This window comes from Grammomys surdaster, unplaced genomic scaffold (genome assembly GCF_004785775.1).
Source record: "Grammomys surdaster isolate TR1022 unplaced genomic scaffold, NIH_TR_1.0 220, whole genome shotgun sequence".
Taxonomy (NCBI): domain Eukaryota; kingdom Metazoa; phylum Chordata; class Mammalia; order Rodentia; family Muridae; genus Grammomys; species Grammomys surdaster.
The window spans coordinates 6,168,050-6,188,095 of record NW_021604665.1 but is presented as its reverse complement, the minus strand read 5'-3'; the positions used below and the strand labels follow the sequence as shown (position 1 = coordinate 6,188,095).

The 20,046-nt window shown below is 44.3% G+C and overlaps 1 protein-coding gene across 1 annotated transcript in view; it reads left to right on the top strand.

Moving 5' to 3' along the window:
- Nucleotides 1-6,593: 6,593 nt before the first annotated feature.
- Nucleotides 6,594-20,046, top strand: part of Frmd4b (FERM domain containing 4B) — a 232,878-nt gene continuing 219,425 nt past the window's right edge. Inside the window, exon 1 of the mRNA XM_028773016.1 lies at nt 6,594-6,721. The gene's annotated coding sequence lies outside the window, so the exon portion shown is untranslated. The remainder of the gene's footprint in view (nt 6,722-20,046) is intronic.

The window sequence follows — 20,046 nt, the reverse complement described above, 5'->3', positions numbered from 1 at the left end:
CTGGAGGCAAAAATTGAAGCAGGGACCACAGAAGAGTGCTGTTTCCTGGCTGGCTTCCTGGCACTGCTCTCCTCAGTCAGTCAGCAACTAAGTGCTGTAGGCATGCTGACAGGCCAACCTGGTGAAGGTGTTTCCTCAGTTGAGGGTTTCGTCTTGCAAGGAATGTCAACTCGACAATGAAATCTCACTATGACATATGTTTAGGTTTAAATCTGGAATGTAATCTACAGGTTCAGGTTCTAAGGGCCCTGTCTCCAGCTCGGGGTGCTGTTTTGAAGGTGGCAGAGCCTTCAGGAAATGAGGTGTGAGTGATGGAAGTGGAGACAGGGAGCAGGCCCTCGTATGCATACCCCCACCCCACCCTAAGCTCTCTGTTTCCTGCCTCTGCTTCACACTCCTGCCACCGAGAAGCACTGCACTGTCACAGAAGCACTGCATTGTCAGGTCTGCTCCACTGTGACGGACTGAGATCCCCTGAAACCATGAGCCAGCACAAATCCTCCGTCCTTTAAGCTGCTTCTGCCTGGTATTCTGTCACAGGGACAGAAAGGTCACTGATACAGTGTGCACCGTGGTGTCCATTAATGTGGGCAAAATTATACATGGTCAGAGCACACAACAGTGAGGGATCCAGTGCTCTGTGGGGCAAAATGAAAATATCTCAAAAAACATAAGATATGGAGTAAAATGTACAATATAGTATGATCACTTAAAAAAACATTTAGAACCCTCAAAACCATAGCAAACACATGCACGCATAAAGAGATATTTATTTAATTCATGGTCGTGCTTGCCTGTGATAGCCAAGGAGAAATTGGACTGGAGAAATCAACCCAGGGAGTTAAATTCTGTGTGGCTCTGACTTTTTCTAAAAGAAAAGGCAGGGTGTGAAGTCAGTGTGAAGAGGAACATTTGTTTTGAGGGAGGCTCATGGATAGAGTTTGTTGCTTTATCTTGATTGTGTTACTATATTTCACCCCTGTGGACTTGCAGGGGCACTGAATAGATGCCCTGAGTCAGTGGGAGGTGCTGTTCTGGAAGTCGGGACCTCAAGTGATGCCTGCTTCTGTGGCTTTGAAGCCCCAGGGGCAGTGGATCACCTCTGTGCCCTGTTGCTTCATCACACAAAGCCCTTCCTGGATGATACTTTCCCTGAAAGCTCTCCCCGGTTCTCCAGGCATTTGTCAACTGTTAGGCTTTTAGCAAAGTGGCACGTTTCACTGACAGCTAAGGCGTGGGTCCTCCTCTTTCTCCTCCCACCAACACTTTAATTCTGTGCTTTTTTTTTTTTTCTGATCAGTTTTCCTTCCAGTGGTAAGAGACATTCCCATTTCAAAATGTACAGTTTCTAGAGTAAGGACATGCGTACCGTTGTCAAACCACAGCCAGCTGTCATGTTCAGAACTTTCTCATTATCTCAACCTGGAACTCTTTTCCTATTTAGAAATCATTTTCATTTCTCAATCCCTCACTTCCTGGTGTCTTCTGTTTTCTGCCTTAGACTCGGACTTTTCCCAGAACCCCACATAGGTAGAACCATGCAATCTTTGTCTTTGTGTGCTGGCTCCTTTCGTTTGCTGGACTGTTTTTGAGATCTCTCCCCATTTACCTTGTGTCTGAATTTCATTCTGTTCACAGCTGAACAACCTTCCATCGGATGGTGAAGCACACTTTGCTTAGCTATCTTTCAGTGGCGTTCTGGATTGTTGGTAGCCTTAGCTACTGTGAAAAGCGCAGCTATGAACACCAGCATCCAAATATTTGCTCATATCCCTCCTGAGTTTGAGGCAATGCCTAGAGGTGGTTGAGGAACCAGGTGGGAAGTTTAAGACTCTTCTTTTGAGTGACTGCAAACTCTGACAGAGCAGCACCTTGCATTTCCATCAGCGGTGTCCAGTGTGGTTTTTCACAGTCGTCCATTCTTGTTGTTTCCTGTTTGCAAAGCCACTCAAATGAATGTGAGGTAGTTCTTAACTAGAGTTTGCTGTTTCCTTTATAATCAGTGCTAAACATTATGCATTTTTTGGTTTTGTTTGTTTGTTTGTTTGTTTGTTTTTGACTTGTTGATAGCATCTTAACACCCTGGCTAGGTTCAGCATTTTCCCAGATGCAGTGCACATAGCATGGTTTCATTGCAGGGGGCAGGGAAGTAGGGAGGGAGACTCCCTGGTGATAGAAGCTAAGAAATGAAGCTAATTTTAGTGGCTTCTTATCTTATGTGTTTAGTGTCTTCAAATTCAAGAGGCAAAGTTAAGAGATGGCAACCTTTGCTTCCTGTGCTTTGAGTCCTCTCAGAAGTTTGTCTGAATACTTTATGTGCAAAGTTGCTGTTTGTTAATGCTCTGCATCTTCGTGTGCTGACTGTTTCCACGTGAAGCCAACTGTCTCATCTAGTGCTCAAAGAAGGTCTTATCACTTGTCACTTTGAAGGCAAAGCTGGCTGTGCTGAGGCCGGTGTGGTGTACTGGGCTCTGCCACCCAACTCTGCTCAAAGGGATTTTTTTTTTCAGTGTTTTTGGTGTTGTTGTTGGTAGTGGTGTTTTGGGGCAGGGGTTGTTTTTGTATACAGTTTCACTTTACACTTATATAAAAACTATTGTTGATGATTAAAAATGTTACCTATGGGACCAACAAGCTATTTCAGTAAGTAGAGGTGCTTGCTCCTAATCCCCAGAAGACACATACACACACATGTACACGCACACGCACACAACATAAAATGTAATTTTACTTTAGAGCTGGAGAGATGGCTTAGCAGTTAAGAGCACTGACTGTTCTTCTAATGGATCTAAGATTAATCTCAGAACCCACATGGTAGCTCACAGCCATTGAAAACTCTAGTCCCAGGGGATCGGATGCCCTCTTCTATCTGGCTTCTATGGGCATCTTAGTTTAAGTGTTCTGTAAAATACCATTACCAAAAGAAACTTGGAAGAGTGAAGGGTTTATGTCATCTTACCACTTTCAAGTACCACTGAGAGAAGTCATGGCAGGATTTCAGGAAGTGACCAGGAGTCAGGAGTCATGCAAAAGCCATGAAGGAGTGCTTCTTACTGGCTTGCTCCTCATGGCTTGCTCTGCCTTTTTATGCCATCCAGGACCACCTGTCCAGGGCTGTCACCACCCACAATGGGTGGAGCACTCCCACATCAATTATTAATCAAGATAATACTCAACAGACTTGCCGGTTACTTAATATATAGAAGTATTTTCTCAATTAATGCTCCTAACCAGATGACCTTCGCCTGTGTCAACTTGACATAAAAACCAACCAGCACAATGAGTCTGTTAAGACAAGTCCTATTATGATCTGACTAATGTCCTTGTACAAGGAGGAAGGGTAAACACAGAGAGACACCAGGGATGCATGCACACAGGAAAGATCATATGAAGAAAGGCTGGGGCAGCCATCTGCAAACCAAGCAAGGAGACAGTGTACAACTCACTCTGTCATTGCCTCTATCCCGAACTTCCAGCCTTCAGAACCACGAGGAGCTAGCTTTTGCTCATTTAAGTCCTCAGTCCTGCCTCATTTTGTAATGGCAGCCCCAGAAAACTAAAACCGCTGTTGACCCAAAGCCATTCATTGTACTGAGAGCTTGCACTATTTGTCTCATCTTTGGGGACATAGTATCACAAATATCTATTGCTGACTTTTAAGGATTAAGTTGTATATTAATTACATTGTCATATTTGATGTGTTCCCTGATTTTTGGTATGCACTCTTTGATAGAATCATTGTAAAAAATAGGTTCCTACAGTGTTTGTATTGGTTATTTTCATGTCACTGTGGCCAACATACCTGAAAGGACATCTTGAAGAAGGACAGACTTACTGCTGATTCCTGGTTCTAGAGAGTTCAACCCATGGTTACTCGGCTCTGCCAACTTGGGTAGAATGCTATAACAGGAGAGCATGTGTCAGGAGAGGTTCTCACCCCATGATGGATAAGAGGCAGAGAAAGGAGGGTACTGGAGGTTGGGAGTAGCCTTCAAAGTTAAACCACCAGTGACTGTTCCCTCCAGCCAGATTCCAGCTCCCAAAATTTAGTTTCCCACAAGTGTGCCATCAGCTGGGGACCAAGTATTGAAAGCAGGAGCCTGTTGAAACCAGAGTGATGCTCTAAGTCCATTTCTTCTCTCTCCTAGTTTGATCAGTATAAATGAGCTGCTTCTTTTCCTGGGCTCTGGGGTTTCCAAGTAGATGCCTGTTTCCGTGGCTTATTGATCTGAGTGGCTTGTCACAAACAGGAAGTTGGTGTGTGTGTGTGGGCGGGGGTGAGGGGGCGAGTCATAGGATCTGAGAACTTACTAGCTGTGTGCAACCTCAAACAGGCTATCTTATTTTCCTGGCTCAGTTTCCTCGTTTTTATGGTACATTAATGTGTGTGTTATTTTCAGAGTTGCTAGAAGCATTAGTGTCACCGAAAGGGATGGGCATGCCATGCTGGATGGCTTATGGTTGGTCCTCAATCGATAGTAGCTCTTCTAGGTAATCAGGAAGTATCTGTTTATTTCTCCCTTTCTGCTCCTGTGCTCTGAGTTTATATAAGCTGTGTCGTGTTTGCTTACCTAAGAGGTTTAACTAATTCCCTATGTTTGGTGTATGCAACATGGCTTATGTCAGCACTACAAGGCTTTACTGCACAAGGGGTTTTTGTTCCCTGGTAGATACATGAAAAGGTGTGGCACAAGATGTAATGAAGGCAGCTATGTAACCTTTTGCAGGATCCTTCTCTTGCTGGCCCTCATTTATTTTATCTGCAAAGTCGGGCTTTAGTCTAGAATACATCTCTAGCATACATTTTTCTGAAACCAACAGTTACCCCCAAAACTATGAGGGCCAAGAGGATGGACCAAGTCCTCATTATTGGACAAATCCTCCTCCCGTGACCACCCTCTCTAAACACCAGTACTCACTATCTAAGTCAAATCTTCTTGGCTTTGCTTCTTTGCTGAGACAAGGTTTCATAGAGTCAAACCAGCCTAGAACTTGCAACATAGCCTAGGCTGTCTGTGAGCTCTTGGCAGTCCTCCTGCCTCAGCTTTCTGAGTACTGGGATTGCAAATGGGATGGCCAGGTTTGGCAGTTCGATGTTTATTTAAAAACAGCTTACATAAAAGCAGAGTCTATCAGCTTTGGGATTAAAATAAATGAACGTGTTTCCTGAAACAACTTGGGGTTTTCTTCTAGAAGGATGCTGGAAAATATTGAGTGGCACTTCCAACCTGTACTATGTTTTATTTGTAACTGAGTTCCTAAAATATCAAGTTTCTGTCATGATTTGGGTATGAAGTGTCTTCCAAACAGTTCATGTGTTAAAGCTCTCAATTGATGAACTCTGGCTTATCAATCGACCCATACATTAGTGAACGATTAAAAAATGTGTTGCTCTTACTGGAAGGTGGGCAAATATTTGAAGATGGGGCCAAGCTGGAAAGACATGAGGGTGGCTTCTTAAGGGTCTTGCCCCCCTCTCTCCCCTTCTCTCCCTCTGCCTTTCCTGTGACAGCAGCCTCCTGTTCTACATGTTCTTACCACCATGATGTTCTATTCTACCTCATAGTGATGGAGGAAGCCAGCCAGGGGATGTACCTCTGAAGCCATACATGAGACAACAATTTCTTCCTCTGAAATAATTTGAGATCTTTGTCATAACGTGAGAAACTGACTGGCGTGGTTTTTGCATAGGAAGACTGACTTATTCTGTGGCACCCATGAGCAGAGCAGGGCAAAGGTGCCTGTAGGGTTTCATGTTGAGTTCCTTCTGCCTCCTGCACCAACTGGACTCTCATGCCTGCATCCAGAGGGACTACAGAGGAGCAAGTGGGTGGGAAGCTGCTGAGGGGAGGGGGTGACAGGAGTCTCATTCATCCACACAATGGAACAATGAAAGTCACATCTGCTGTGTCTGCCCTCCTCGTCCAGCGTTTGCCCGCTGCTGTGTGAAGCAGTTTGGCCAAACAATTGGCAAGGGGGAGGCATGCTTACTGAATGAAGCAGGGCCTCCAGGGGAAAGCCATGTCTTTTATAGGGAGTATGATAGATATATCTAAATGGTCTCGAGGCACAATGCCCACACTAACGGTTAGTTCATCAGCATCTACAGCCAGCTTTATCCTTCCCACACAGTCAGTATCTATTCCAAACAAGACTCAAAGCTGCCATGCTGCTTTCAGTAATCCTGAGACTTGAGTCTAAGATGCTATTATCCTGAATTCTCGATCCTACCCTGACAGCCCTGATAGTATTGTAGGTAACTTGTCACACTTGAGAATCTCCCCCTACAGAGACCAACCAGGCAGGCCTGACACCAGATGTCAAGGGGTCATATGACGATTTGTGTCATGAGGGAGAGGTCAAGTCAGTGTTGCGTTGCATCTTTGGTTGTTAAGGAGAACAGCCCATTTTCATTTGTGTTTTGAGAGAGAGAGAGCTCTGTTCTAAACATCCAATTATCTGAATCTCTAAACCTGTGATTAAACTGTAGCCAGCCAGGGGAAAATTAGAAATAAATTGGAATTGTCAGTGACTTGTGACTGACAGTCCTAACTGCTGTGGAAATGACTAAGTCTCTCTGCTTTGTGTTTCAGGCTTTGAGGAGAAACTCAGAAGAAAGAATGTGGGGAAGGAAAAGATGACATTGGTCCATGCCCAACAGAACCCAAGGATCCTTCCTGTGAGAACAGACTGAGGGCAAGAGAGAAGCCATTAGTCAAAGGTAAGCACTCAGTTCCGTGACTACCAAAGCCTTGCGTGAGCTGTGAGCACACTCTGAGGTGCCCAACAGGGAGGGAGTAAAAAGCACATTACCACAACCACCCAAACATGAAGACGAAAGAACACACTTACTCTTCCACGTTGAAATTAAAGTGAAATGGCCCAAAGTTGACTGGAAGACTTCTGTTTCATATGGGTTCTCTTCCTAGAGAGAAAAATAAACTAAAATGAAAAGAAAAAGTAAAAAGATTTAAAAGTAGCAACTGTTCTGTGCTTTAGATGAATTGCCTATATGTTGCTAAAATTTTACACAAGCATTCTATTTGTGAATCTTTTTTTGTTTTAAAAATTATTTGTGTATGTATGGGAAGTTTTACCTGCATGCATGTCTGTGCACCTAGTGCATACCTGGTGCCCACAGAGATCAGAAGAGAGCTCCAGAGTCCTTGGGACTAGAGTCCCCTGGGATAGTTGTGAACTACCCTGTGGATACTGAAAGTCAAACCCAGGTCCCCTGGAAGAGCAGATGGTAGTCTGTACCATGGAACATCTCTCTAGTACCAATATATATATATATATATATTTACAGTTAAACACGTAACTAGCTCATGCCTAATGAACAAATGAACAAAGCCAATGATTGAGATTTAGTGATTTTGTTTGTTCTTTGACAATTCCATACATGTGTACAGTGTAGCTTGATCATATCAGATCCCTTCCCTTCTTTTTCTTTTTTATCTGATCTTCCCAACACTGCGCCTTTCAACACTAATTTCCTCTTGTTCATTTTAAATAACTCGTTGAGTCCAACTACTGCCACCCATATGTGCACAGGTGTGGAGCCACCCACCAGAGCAGTGGCTCTCAGGGGCCATCCACTGGTTCTCACCCTTCCTAATGCTCTGACCCTTTAATACAGTTCTTTATGTCACCGTGACCCTCAAACATAAACTCTTTGTTGTAACTTCGTAACTGGAAGTTTGCTGGTCTTATGAACTGTCATATAAATATCTGTTTCCTGGTGGCCTTTGGCAACCCCTCTGACCCCCAAAGCAGTCATGATCCTCAGGTTGTGAACTGCTACAATAAGAGAAGGTCAACCTCCCAGAGACCACACCACTAAAGAAAATGAACGCTTGTCTCCCGCAGCCAGTAGCTGCCGGTAGCCCCTCATCTAAAGCTGAACATCAGGAGCTTCTCTTCTATTCATGCCTGGAATTTTGACTGGCTTGTAACCCTGACTCGTTCTTTCTGTCCCCCTTTCCATGATTCTGTCCCCTTGCCCTACGTCTTAGGGTAAGGTAAGATTAATATAAATAGCCTGTTCAGGGCTTGAACACTCAACAGCCACTGCATTCTCAGCTCTTTGATGGGTTGTAAATAGGATATCAGAAATTCTAAATGCCCACTAAGTTTGATATCCAAACTCTTCCCACAGAATTGGTATTAAGAACTGTGACATGCTCTGTATCAGGAGTCACTGGGGAAACAAAAAGCTTACTGTGGGCTGCTGAGATAGTTCAGGGGTGAGAGCACATGCTGCATGAGCTCAAGGCCTGAGTTCAAATGCCCAGCACCCATGTAAGAAAGCCAGGCATGGTTGTCTGGGGGCTGTGTGGGAGCACTGGGAAGGCAGGAAAAGGAGGATCCCTGAAACTGGCTGGTCTGTCAGCCTAACTCAGCTTTAGACACTGGCAGATCCTGTCTCCAGGAAATAGGGGGAGATGACAGGCCAGAGCACGTGTGGTGGTTTGAATAAGAACAGCCCCTTTGATGGTTGGTTTTTGCTCAGCCCCGGGAGTGGCACTATTAGAAAGTGTGGTCCTGTTCAAGTAGGTGTGGCCTTTTGGAGTAGGCATGGCACTGTGGGTGTGGGCTAGAAGATTTTCATCCTAGCTGCCTGGAAGTCAGTCTTCCACTAGCAGCCTTCAGATGTAGAACTCTCAGAACTACCTGCCCTTTGCCTGCCTGAGTGCTGCCATGGTCCCACCTTGATGATAGCGGACTGAATCTCTGAACCTGTAAGCCAGCCCCAATTAAATGTTGTCCTTATGTGCCTTGTTGGAGGAAGTGTATCACTGGGGGTGTGTCACTTTGAGGTTTCAAAAGCCCAAGCCAGGTCCCAGTGTCTTTCACTTCCCACTGCTGGCCTGTTACTCCAGCTCCAGACTCTTTGGCCATCTGCACTCGCACAAACCTACATAGACACACACTCATGCACATAATTTAAAAAGAGCAGAGATGGCTTAGTGGCTGAGAGCTCTTGTTCTTGCATACAATCTAGGTTCAATTCCCAGCACGGATGTGGCAGTTCACAACTGTCTATAAGTCTTGTTTCAGGTGTTCTGATGTTCTCTTGTGACTTCCAAGGGCACCAGTCACACACATGGTGTGCAGACATTCATGTGAGCAAAACACACACACACACAAATATATATATATATATATATATATATATATATATATATATATATATAAAACATGTATATTATATATATAATCTAAAAGTCTAAAAGGAGAGATGGCTCAGCAGTTAAGAGCACTGGCTGCTCTTCCAGAGGTCCTCAGTTCAATTCCCAGCAATGACATAATATTTCACATCCATCTTTGTAATGGGATCCAGTGTCATTTTCTGGTGTGTCTGAAGAGAGGGACAGTGTACCAATATACATAAAATAAATAATTTTTTTTAAAAAGAAAAGAAATGTTTAATCATAAAACAAAGCTTTGGGCAGGTTTGAGGGATCAAACTCACATCCGTGTGTCTGTAAAGCAAGCACTTTACCAGCTGAGTTATTTCCTCAAACCCAAGACCTTGTTATTTTCCTTTGAAGTGATGCTTCACATTCCCAAGTTAGAAAAAGTAAAGAAAAAGCAACAAGTTACTAGATAACTTCCAGTTACAGGTATTTGCTCATTGAATCCTTTATAGAGGGAAGAGATGTTGTCATTTCCATTTCATGGAAGACGACATTGAAAACAGAGAGGTTATGCAACATGCCCAAAGTCACACAGCTAAGACAAAGCAGAGCTGGTCTTCAGGAGGGAAGTGGCTCTGTAGCTGCTGTGCCTCACTAGCCCCCACTCTGAAGGCTCCAGAAACAGTAAAGCATCATAGGCTGCGTGAGCCCTTCAGGTGTTTTTACTTCAAGGCTTTATCTGGAGAACTAGAAGGCCTGGAAGGAATTCGGTTCTCTGCAGTACAGCTTCTAACCTGAGGCATACAAATACTTTGTTTCTAGCTGGAAAAAGAGTCTTTAACATTTAATTTAATTTGGTTACTAATTAACATAAATTTAAAATTTAACATTTTCCTTAACTATAGTCAGGATGCCGAACAAAGGAAGGCTGCTTACCAAAACCCACAGGTTTTCAGAGGCTTTGGCAGGGAGAGTTAGTAGATGAAATCTACTTCTCCATGATGTCTCCACACTGAAGGGAAAAACGGGAATGCACAGTCTCTCCTTCCTCCAAAGGTCTACGTCTCACAGAATGGGAAGATAGTTGAAGAAAAAAAAAATCATAGCTATGTTCAAGCAAACTGGGGTATTAAAGGGAATTTAAATTACTTTATTGCAAGAACTTTCAGAAATTTAAAAAACATAGGTGAATTGCCAAGAAAATGATAGAATATATACTTATTACATAATATAAACGTTTTCTTAGTTATTTATCCCTAAATCTTTCTTCTATGAAATCCTGAGTCCAGTTGGCCACACTTTGTAGCAGGCTTTTTGAAGATCATTTAAGAAGCAATTTTCCAGATCCACCACTAGGGGTCAGTCGTGCCGCACCCAGCGCTACGCTGGCCCTTTCCTAGCCTGACAAAACCTTCACCAAGTGCCTTCTGCACACCTGAGGCAGGCTGGCGTATCCATTACTAACGGTCAAGGAGTGCAAGAAGGAGGTTTAGGAGCCCTCTAAACGGCCTCACTTTCAGACCCATCCCTAGCCCCTGCCTCGGGGGTTCTCAGCCCTATTTCTCCTAGGAACATAGCCTTTCTGTCATGGCAGGCTCCAGAAGCACCTTGTGTACCTCGCAGGTGGCAGCTGAGGAGACATTCCTCAGACACTGCGGGAACCGCACCGCCTTTTCCGGTTTAAGCTTCTGTTTCCTGTCAGGCCTGGTTGGCTTCTCTGAGGAAACTTCTGAGAATCATGAGTGGCTTGGTCAGTGCCCCAGATCTGGCTAGAACCGATATGCCTAAAGTAAGGGGAGCCACCCTCCCTTCCCATGCCAGGACAGACATCATCAATCTCCCACAGCATCCCGTGATCACAGAACTCAAAATGGTCTCAAGATCCCTTCCTGACTCAGGCAGACATTACTAATCAAGAGGCTATTAGTTAACATGACTGGGAAACTTCACCTTGAAGACTGTTATATGTAAGTTCCTTGCACATTTTGAACCTTCTCGGGTGATTCAGTTTAATTTCTTTAACCTTTGTGTGGAGAGCATGCATGCACACATGCACACAAACACACACACACACACACGGAGAGAAAAATCAGTCATATATGGTGGCACAGACAAGTGAACCCACCCATGGGGAGGCTGAGGTTGGAGGACCTGGCATTCAAGGACATGTCTCAAGAAAATGATGTTTTGTTTTTTCTGACCCGCAGTAAAATGTATGTTTCTACAGCTCCAGCTGTTTTTACTATAGCTTCCCCATGATGCCCTGCTCAGGTACCACACCTAACTGAAACAGAGATGTTGCTACAAGCCAGCATCATCCCAGCATCGGCCACAGGCTCAAACCTGAACCACCCTGTGGCTTCCCCTCTGGACTCCTGATAGTCTCATATGACATATATCCCATTTTAATTAGCAAGTCCATGGAACGAGTAGATTCTGTGAATGAAGTGCTAAGCAAACTCTCTGTGTGTGCCTGTGGTGTGCTTTCAGCAAAATCTGTGTTAGGTATGAGAAGCAACTGAGATGGTGGACTTTTAGCCTAGTTAGCATCCGACAACCTTGTTTCTATTGAACGCTCAGCACATACTTAGTATTACAGAATGAGAGGCATAATAGCACAGCCACTAGGCATGGCTTCTGAGGTGAAGCCAGGCCCATTCCTTGGCTTAGTTGGTATTACTGTCTCTGGTGACTTACACTTAACACCCCCCTCGTATGGCTCATTTGTGTAGCCGTGCCGCCACTGTGAAGATTGTGTGGGGTTGGGAATTTGATAGTATAATTACCAGACATTTATAGTGCCTGTAGGTGCTGTGACGAAAGATGAAGACAGAAGCAGCCATGTACACTCTTGAATCCCGATTCCATCAGCTGTGAGATCTGACAGCTAGGCTCCAGGGTCAGAATTTAATTCACAAATGGAGCATTGGGGAATGAACTTTCCCTCTCATGGCCAGTGCGCTGAGCTGCGGGCACAGCATGCTTCCAAAGCTGGCTTCAGGACACTGTCACCCATCACTTAGGACGGTGAGAAAATAATGAGCAGCCATGTTCAACCTCACTGTTCATCCTCTAGAAGATTCCCTGTGAAATTCCATGCCATCCACTTCCTTACGACAGCTGAAGAGATTGGCCTTTGTTAAAGATCTTGCCAGAAGTACTTGAGGGGATTTCTAGTGTCTGGGGAGGGGACATGGCACATTGGATATTGGGAAGAAGGCATCGTGGAAATATTACAATGAAAGATGAACCTTGCTGGTGAGATGGCTCTGTGAATTGCTGAGAAGTAGTGGGTGTCATTAAGGAGCGACAGCACGCCTCCCTCTCTCGGGCTGCCTAAGACCATCTGCCATGTCGAAGATGGGAGGTAGGGGTATAAAAGCTGTTACATTCCAAGCCCCCAACTGAAAGATAAAGTCAGCACCAGCCTCATCTGTGTTATGGAGCCTCTGTGCAGTTTGTGGTTCAGGATCTTACACACATCTTTCTCGCTTTACCTCAAGACAGCAGCTTTGGAAATTAACTTAGTGTTCCTCAGCAAATCTTAAATGTGCCTCTTCACAGTGAAAGAAGCTGCTTCAATTTCAACTAGGAATATTCACATGGGGGGATCCAAGGTAATTGACAGATCTATCGGTTCTTGTGTCTTCTTGAGGTCATTTGATTTATGACTTGGGGGGCGGAGAGGCAATGTACCTCATTTGTTCAATGTTCATTATTTATTAGCAGTGAAAACAAAGGGTTTCTCCTTACGTGTAGTATCCATTTGTATATCTTATGGAAATCACCTGTTCATATACCTAGTGTAACCAAGAAAGAAAAAAAGTTAATCTGGAGTTGACAGACTGAAGGGCAAGAAAAAAGTGTCTTCATTACCTACGCCAAGTAGTTAAGTACAGGCCGAGTGTTCCTTATCTGAACTGCTTGAGGACGGTGTGTTTTGGATTTTAGATTTTAGACTTTTGGTTTTTTGTTTTGTTTTGGTTTTTGGAAAAGCTACATCTACATAACGAACTTTTTATACTAAGATTCAAGTCTAAACATAGATTTCCTTGGTGTTTCTCATGCAGTTTGTTATATGTTGTATACACAAGCCTGGGGTGATTTTATACAGTATTTTAAATAATTCTGTATGTGAGACAGTTTTGTGGTGTGGAATTTTCCACTGTCAATGCTTAAACAATCTCCTGTTTTGCCTTTGATGTTTTTGGAGACATTCAACCTGCAAATCCAAAAGAATTGGACAGCATGAATGCTCAGCCTCTGCCTGCTGTGCTTAGTTAGTGTTAACTGACAAACCATTCTCTATAAAGTTGCATTCCCTCCTTGAATCCGATGTCTCTTTTAGCTGCCCCGCCCCCTGGCAGTTGCTAAAGACTGCGACGTTTGCAGTCCATGCAGATTCTCACCTACACAGCAGGTGGCGCTGCTGAGCAACACTGATGCTCCCAAAAGCGATTCCCTGCTGTGGAACACAGGTCAGCTTGCACAGTTTCAAAATAAAGTCTATAGTTCCTCCACCAGTGTGCACATGCAGCAAGGGAACCTTATCCAGTCTGTATCTTACACTCAACAGAAACACTGCCTTGAGCTGGGAAAGTGTTTTGCACGTGGTTGCACATTTTCTTTCTCTTTCTTTCTTTCTTTCTTTCTTTCTTTCTTTCTTTCTTTCTTTTTTTTTTTTTTTTGGTTTTTCGAGACAGGGTTTCTCTGTGTAGTCCTGGAACTCACTCTGTAGACCAGGCTGGCCTCGAACTCTCGAACTCAGAAATCCGCCTGCCTCTGCCTCCCAAGTGCTGGGATTAAAGGCGTGCACCACCACCGCCAGGCACACATATTCTTTATTACTTGTCATAATGGAGTCAGTTACCAACAGTTTCCCTACTCATCAGTTCTCTCAGGGAATGCTCTGGAAAGCAAATCCCTTTCAGCAAAGTGGCAACATTTAAGTATCCCTTCTTGGGGAAAGAAAAAAAACTGCACTAGTTAAATATAAATTATATTGAGATAAAGTTATTAAATGTTAAACATGTCTGTGATGTAGACACTCCGGCTGATTTCTACCATGGATATTTCCATATGATTGATGTTTAGTGCCATAAAAAGGGTCTCCAGTGGTGTTTATTTTATTAAGACAAAATGTGAGTTCTGTGGACAGATCTTGTGGCTACTGTAATGCTGAGCTGTCAGGAGGATAAGCAATATTTTGCACTTAGGTGTCTGATATGTGTTGTAAACAGATCTGTGCTTCCTGGCGGTGGTACAGCCAGGGAACTATAGTTTGATTCCCCTATTAGTGACTGGAGGGGGTGCTGGACTTAAGTTAGAGATAATAATGATGAAAGATGTAATTTTCTCCAACCAATCTATATTCTGTTCTTGGATTCTCTTCAAGGGTCCTTTGAGAGTTGTGGATGTTTGGCTAAAATCTCATGGTCTCTGAGCTAGGGTGGGAACAGGGTGGACCCCAAAGCAACATGGAGATGTCTCTGAGGTGCCGAGACTATTCAGTTTTAACAATGGTGATGGTCATGTGAATGTGTACACGTGTCCAAAATGTACAATCTGTCCATTTGAAAGGGTAAATGTGAGCTAATCATTAATGCAAGAAGGAAAGAGGAAGGAAGGAAGGAAGGAAGGAAGGAAGGAAGGAAGGAAGGAAAGATGATAAATGAGTGGAGTGTTGCTACCAATGGAAGCAGCCGCTGTTGCAGTCCCTCCTATGTTAAGGCACCCACAGAGGCTTCATGTGGCAATGGAGGTTAAGGGGGAAGACTGTGTTCCAGTTCTGGCTCCAATGCCTGCTTGCTGTGTGACCCAGAGCAAGTTCACAGATATCTCTGTGCCATCCTTCACTAGAAAATGCACAGGACAGTGATCGTGTTTACCCCAAATGAGTGAGGATTAAATAGATTCATGTTTAAAGTGCTTATGATAATGAAAAAAAAAGTCGAGCACATAATAAATGTTGTAAAGTTGTGTAATATTTAAACCAATACTTGAAAGGGAGCCAAGGCTGTGATAAAGAGCAGCAAAGTGGAGATTGCTTTCTGTAATCACTGAAAGATAGCGCCTGGCCAGGAGGAGCTAATTAGTAAAACAAAATAAAAAATAAAAAGGGGAGGGGGTGGGAGAAAGGGATGAGTGTGTGAGTGTGTGTTCCAAAGACACGCCAACTTATTTGTTAGCATTTTGCTAGATGAACTTGATTTATTTTTTTCTTTTTCTTTTTTTCTTTTGGCTCTGGCTAGGCCTTGGCTCTCAGCTGCATCACCTCCCAACATCCTTTTCCGTTTCCAAATAACTTCCCCTGCTGGACCACCCCACAGGACACATTTCCAGAAGATAGCACCAGTACATTATGCAGTGTTTGCAAATGAAAATCATACTCTGTAGCTAAGCAAAGGTCTCCCATCAAACTCTGGGTGGTCTGTGCAATGAATATTTGCATTTTATTGATGCTTAGTGCCACTCAGATGGTCTCCCATCTGTGTTAACCATTTGGGGCAAGACAAACTGCTCATCTTATCAGTGTCCATTGGGGCCCTGCTGCTGTTAGGCCAGGGTGCTTCTCTCTTTGGATAACAGTGTGTGAATTCACAAGTAAATTAGCTCTAAGTGAGGTTTTGTTTTGATAGTTTTCTATGCTATATTTTAGTCTCCAGCCCTTTTATGTGGGAAATCAGAACCATGGAATTACAGAAACATAACATCTTGAAATAATCCAACATTTAATGTAATTTTTGCCTTTCTCATTAAACCTAAAGTGCAATTTACAAGACAGAAGGGGAACAAACAGTGTGTCTAGTGAGTCTTTAAACGTCATTAAAGTCTCATTATTTGTGATAGTTTTTGTTTGTTTATTTTATTTGGTTGGGCTTAGGTTTTGATACAAGTTCTTCCTTTGTAGGCCAGAGTCACCTTTACCAACCCACCCATCACCCTGCCCTTTACAATGGCTTTCTCCACCCCCACCCCCACTTTTCTCTCAAGGACATCATGGCTTTCTATTTAGAAACTGTTCTAAAACAAAAACATAACCCTGAAGACTGGTAATCAACAGAAATTTATGTCCCACAGTCTGGAGGCAGGAAGGTCAAGATCAAGGCACCAGCTGATTGGGTGTCTGGCGAGGTCCCATGGGTATGGATGGTGTCATTTAGTGCTGCCCTCTACTGGTGTTAAGTGGCAAGGCAGCTCCTGCAGCCACGTTTATAACAGCACTACTTACACTCATGAGGGGTCTGTCTTCAGGACCTAATTTGTGATTAGGTTTCAATACGGGTGTTTTAAGGAATGAGGGGCACAAACAGCACTCTGAGAACTCCTTTTAAACACCAGTAAAATCACCAACAAAAGTGTATAAATCACGTATGGACTAGAGACAATGCCCAGGCTTTGACATCGAGACATGCTGTCCACAAATGAGTTGGGCTGCATTCCTAGCTATCTTATGGAGTCCTTAGGCCACAGGCTGGACGTTCCCAAAGGCCGTGAGGCAGAGACAACAGCATGGATGCTGAAACTAGAAGTAGAGAGTCCCCTGTCGCACCTCAGCAGGGAACATGTATGTCAAGAGACTCACGTTTTCTCTGATCTGTATTAAGTCACAGAACGGTTGGACAAGAGCCTCAAGTGTTGATTTTAGAATCTAGAGTTGTAAATTTGAGATAGTGGACAAATTTCTAAATTTGGAGTCTGTGAGTGATGAGGATTGCCTGTGCTGATGAAATCCTCACCGAAAGGCCTCTGGTGGTCCCTCCCTCCAACTCTGATCCGTCTTGGCTAAGTGTAGGACTCTCATGGAAAACGGCCAGGGTGTTAAGCTGATGCGCCTAGACCCCACCACTCCCCTTTCTGCAGCACACTGTGGCCATCAGAAAGTTTCCAGGGCAAACGTGGTGGTGAGCAGGCCACACGACCGCCTGTGGGTCCAGTCCACCATTCAGCTGCCTGTTTGAGGATCATGTTAAGATGATACAGGCGCATTCATTTTTAAACGGAGGCAGGGAATTAGGTAGCTGGTCCTTTGACCTATGAAGACCGTACAAAATTCACAGTTTGGTTCCTGATAAAATTTTGCTGAAGCCCAGTCATGCCTGCGTGGTTTTGTATTGTCAGCTGCTGCCTTTGTGCAGTAAGATGAGGAGTTTTAAGAAACCTTTGATCCCACAAAGTTGAATATATTCATTATCTAGTGTGTGAGTCCTTTGGGTTAATGATCAATTTCCTCCAGCTACGTTCCCAAATGTAACGTCTGTTTCCTTTTGTCTTGATTTTGACCACTATCCTAGAGACCATTTAGACCAGGGCCATCAGAAGAGTTTGCCATGACTCTGCCTTGACCTGATCTGCTCTCCCTAATATGCCAGCCCCTGATATGGGTGACCATTGAATAGAATACTTGAGACGTGCTGGTAGAACTGAACGTTTAATGTTTGTTCGTGTTTAATTAAATAGAATTATCCACATGTGACTACTGGCTACCCTTGTGGATTCAAGATTAAAAACTGCCCGAAGGCTGGACTTGTTTTCAACATTTAAAGATAAGGAGCTGTTACATAAGGTCAGAATTCTGGATTCTTGTAGAAAATTAGAACATGTAGAAATAGCATGTTCTGAGAGGGTAAGCTATGTTTTCTGGCTGCTCCTGTACCTAGCTATCGTGTGTGTGTGTGTGTGTGTGTGTGTGTGTGTGTGTCTGTGTGTGTCTGTGTGTATGTGGGTGTGTGTGTATACATATATATGCATATTATATACATATATTATATATATATATTATAAGTATATATAATATCCATCATCATCTACCTCACCCCTATTCTAAACTCCAGAGACATTATGTCATCCAGTATTTTATTCTTTTGAAACAAGATCTTATGCTAACCTCAAATCTTTACATGGTTGAAGAAAGCCTTGAACTTCTGATCTACCTGTCTCCTTCTCCTGAGTGCTTCGATCATAGGTGTCTCCAGTTTATGCTATGCTGGGCACTGAACCCAGGGCTTCCTGTGTGCCAGGCAAGCGCTGCTCTACCAACAGAGCTACACCAGCAGCCTGTCATTCTGTAACTAACTGGCACATCTTAGGCTGACACCAGTCCTTGAAAGTGTGCTTTCTCCCTGGAACTCTGACTGAAATCTCCCATGTGTGGTGGGGGTGGCAAGACACTCCCATACCACAGAGTGTCTGAGTGTATGGATCTGGGACCTGTGGCTCCTGGATGTGTGGAGGTGGGGGATGGATGCCTGTTTGTGTCTTATACGTGCTCACGTGTCTCAGCCTCTTCTTCCCTGTTGGGGATAAGTTAGAGGTGTGTGTGGGAGGATGAAGTCTCTGTTCTCTTCCTCTCCAGGCTGACTCAGTGAGAGGCACAATGGGAGTGACGACTTGGGAGGGGGAGAGTCCTGAACCTGTTTCCTTCACAGACTTCCTCTCTCATTATCTGCCTCTGGCATTGTCCTAGCTGTCAATGCTGGGGCTTCGGGTAGCCCAACTCAGGCTGACCTCCACCACATCTCTGTTCCCCCACAATTCCTGGGCTTACTTAGATCCACTTTCTTTTTCCCAGAGTCCTGTGGGCTTTCTTCTAAAGTCCTAGCCAATGAATTACTGGACAGAAATGAAAGTAGGGCACTTGTTAAATCCCCACGGGAAGGTTTGAAATGGGCCTTCATAGAGGGGTGTCAAGTTTTATTGGGTGCTAACCCATCTCCATGTGCTAGTCTCCTTAATGTTCGTTTAGAAAGAGACCATTTAACACCATACTTTGGAAACCCATACTCCTTGATTTGAGTTCTACTTTGCCAGTTGCTAAGTCGGTGGCCTGGGGAAAATGTGAGCCGGAGTGTTCTCCGATGCCTCCGCTCCTGCTGCAGCAGCTGTTGGTGAAGTGAGTGTGATTGTGAGTGTGAAGCCAGATGCCACACAGAGAAGCCAGCCTTTACCACTTCTGGGTTTGCTGACATGTACAGACTTGGCCTTCTTTTACCTGACCATGAACGTGGAGGCAACATCTTTTTTTGTAGGGCAACAGGTGTCTGTGACCTTTGCTAATGGAGATCCGGTTTGGTTTCAGATGAGGCTGGCCCTCTCCTTCATGGGGTCACAATTGGGCACCTGAGTCAGGTGTGACAGAGTCAGAGCTAGTGAAGACAGCAGGGGACTCCTGCAGGGGCAACTAGGAAGAATCTCTTACCTTGGGGGCTGTTTAGTAAGTCAGCTATCAGGCTGAGCACTTGACTGATACTGGGAAGGACTGCCTCACCTCGAAGTGAGCAGTAAGGAAGGGAGTGACCGGGAGAGGCGTCAGGCTGACACAGAAACTGCTGAATTTTCCATGTTCGCTGATGGATTCATTCATGGTGGCCTGGCCTGTTTGAATTAGACTTTCATCCCCACAGCTGAAAGGCTTGGCTAAACAGCTCCCTGTTCCATTCCTTACTTTCCCTCAAATCTGTCTCCCAGGATATTTTGCAGTTAACAGTAATCTTATTTCCTGCCTCTGAACCATCTCACTTACACAGCAGACATTTTCTTCTCAGTATACCTTGCTGCCTGGGAGTGCGTTGTGCTTAACTCTTCACTTGGGTAGTTTGCCCTTATCTATTCTCTAGCCCAGATCTGAACAATAAACCCCTTGCAAAATAGGTACATCAATCTTCTATCGCCGCATCACCGATTACCATCGATTGTTTACTCGCCATGGGTCAGGACTCACAAAATTTAATTGGGCCCTTTGCTCAGGGTTTCACCAGGCTCCAATTCAGGTGCAAGCCCAGGCTATGATCTTGCCAGAGGCCAAGACTCCTCCTTCATGTGTACTGGCTGCTGGGAGAATATGGCTCACTCCAGCTGTAGGACAGAAAGCCCTCAGCCACCTGTAACTCTCTCTTACACACACACC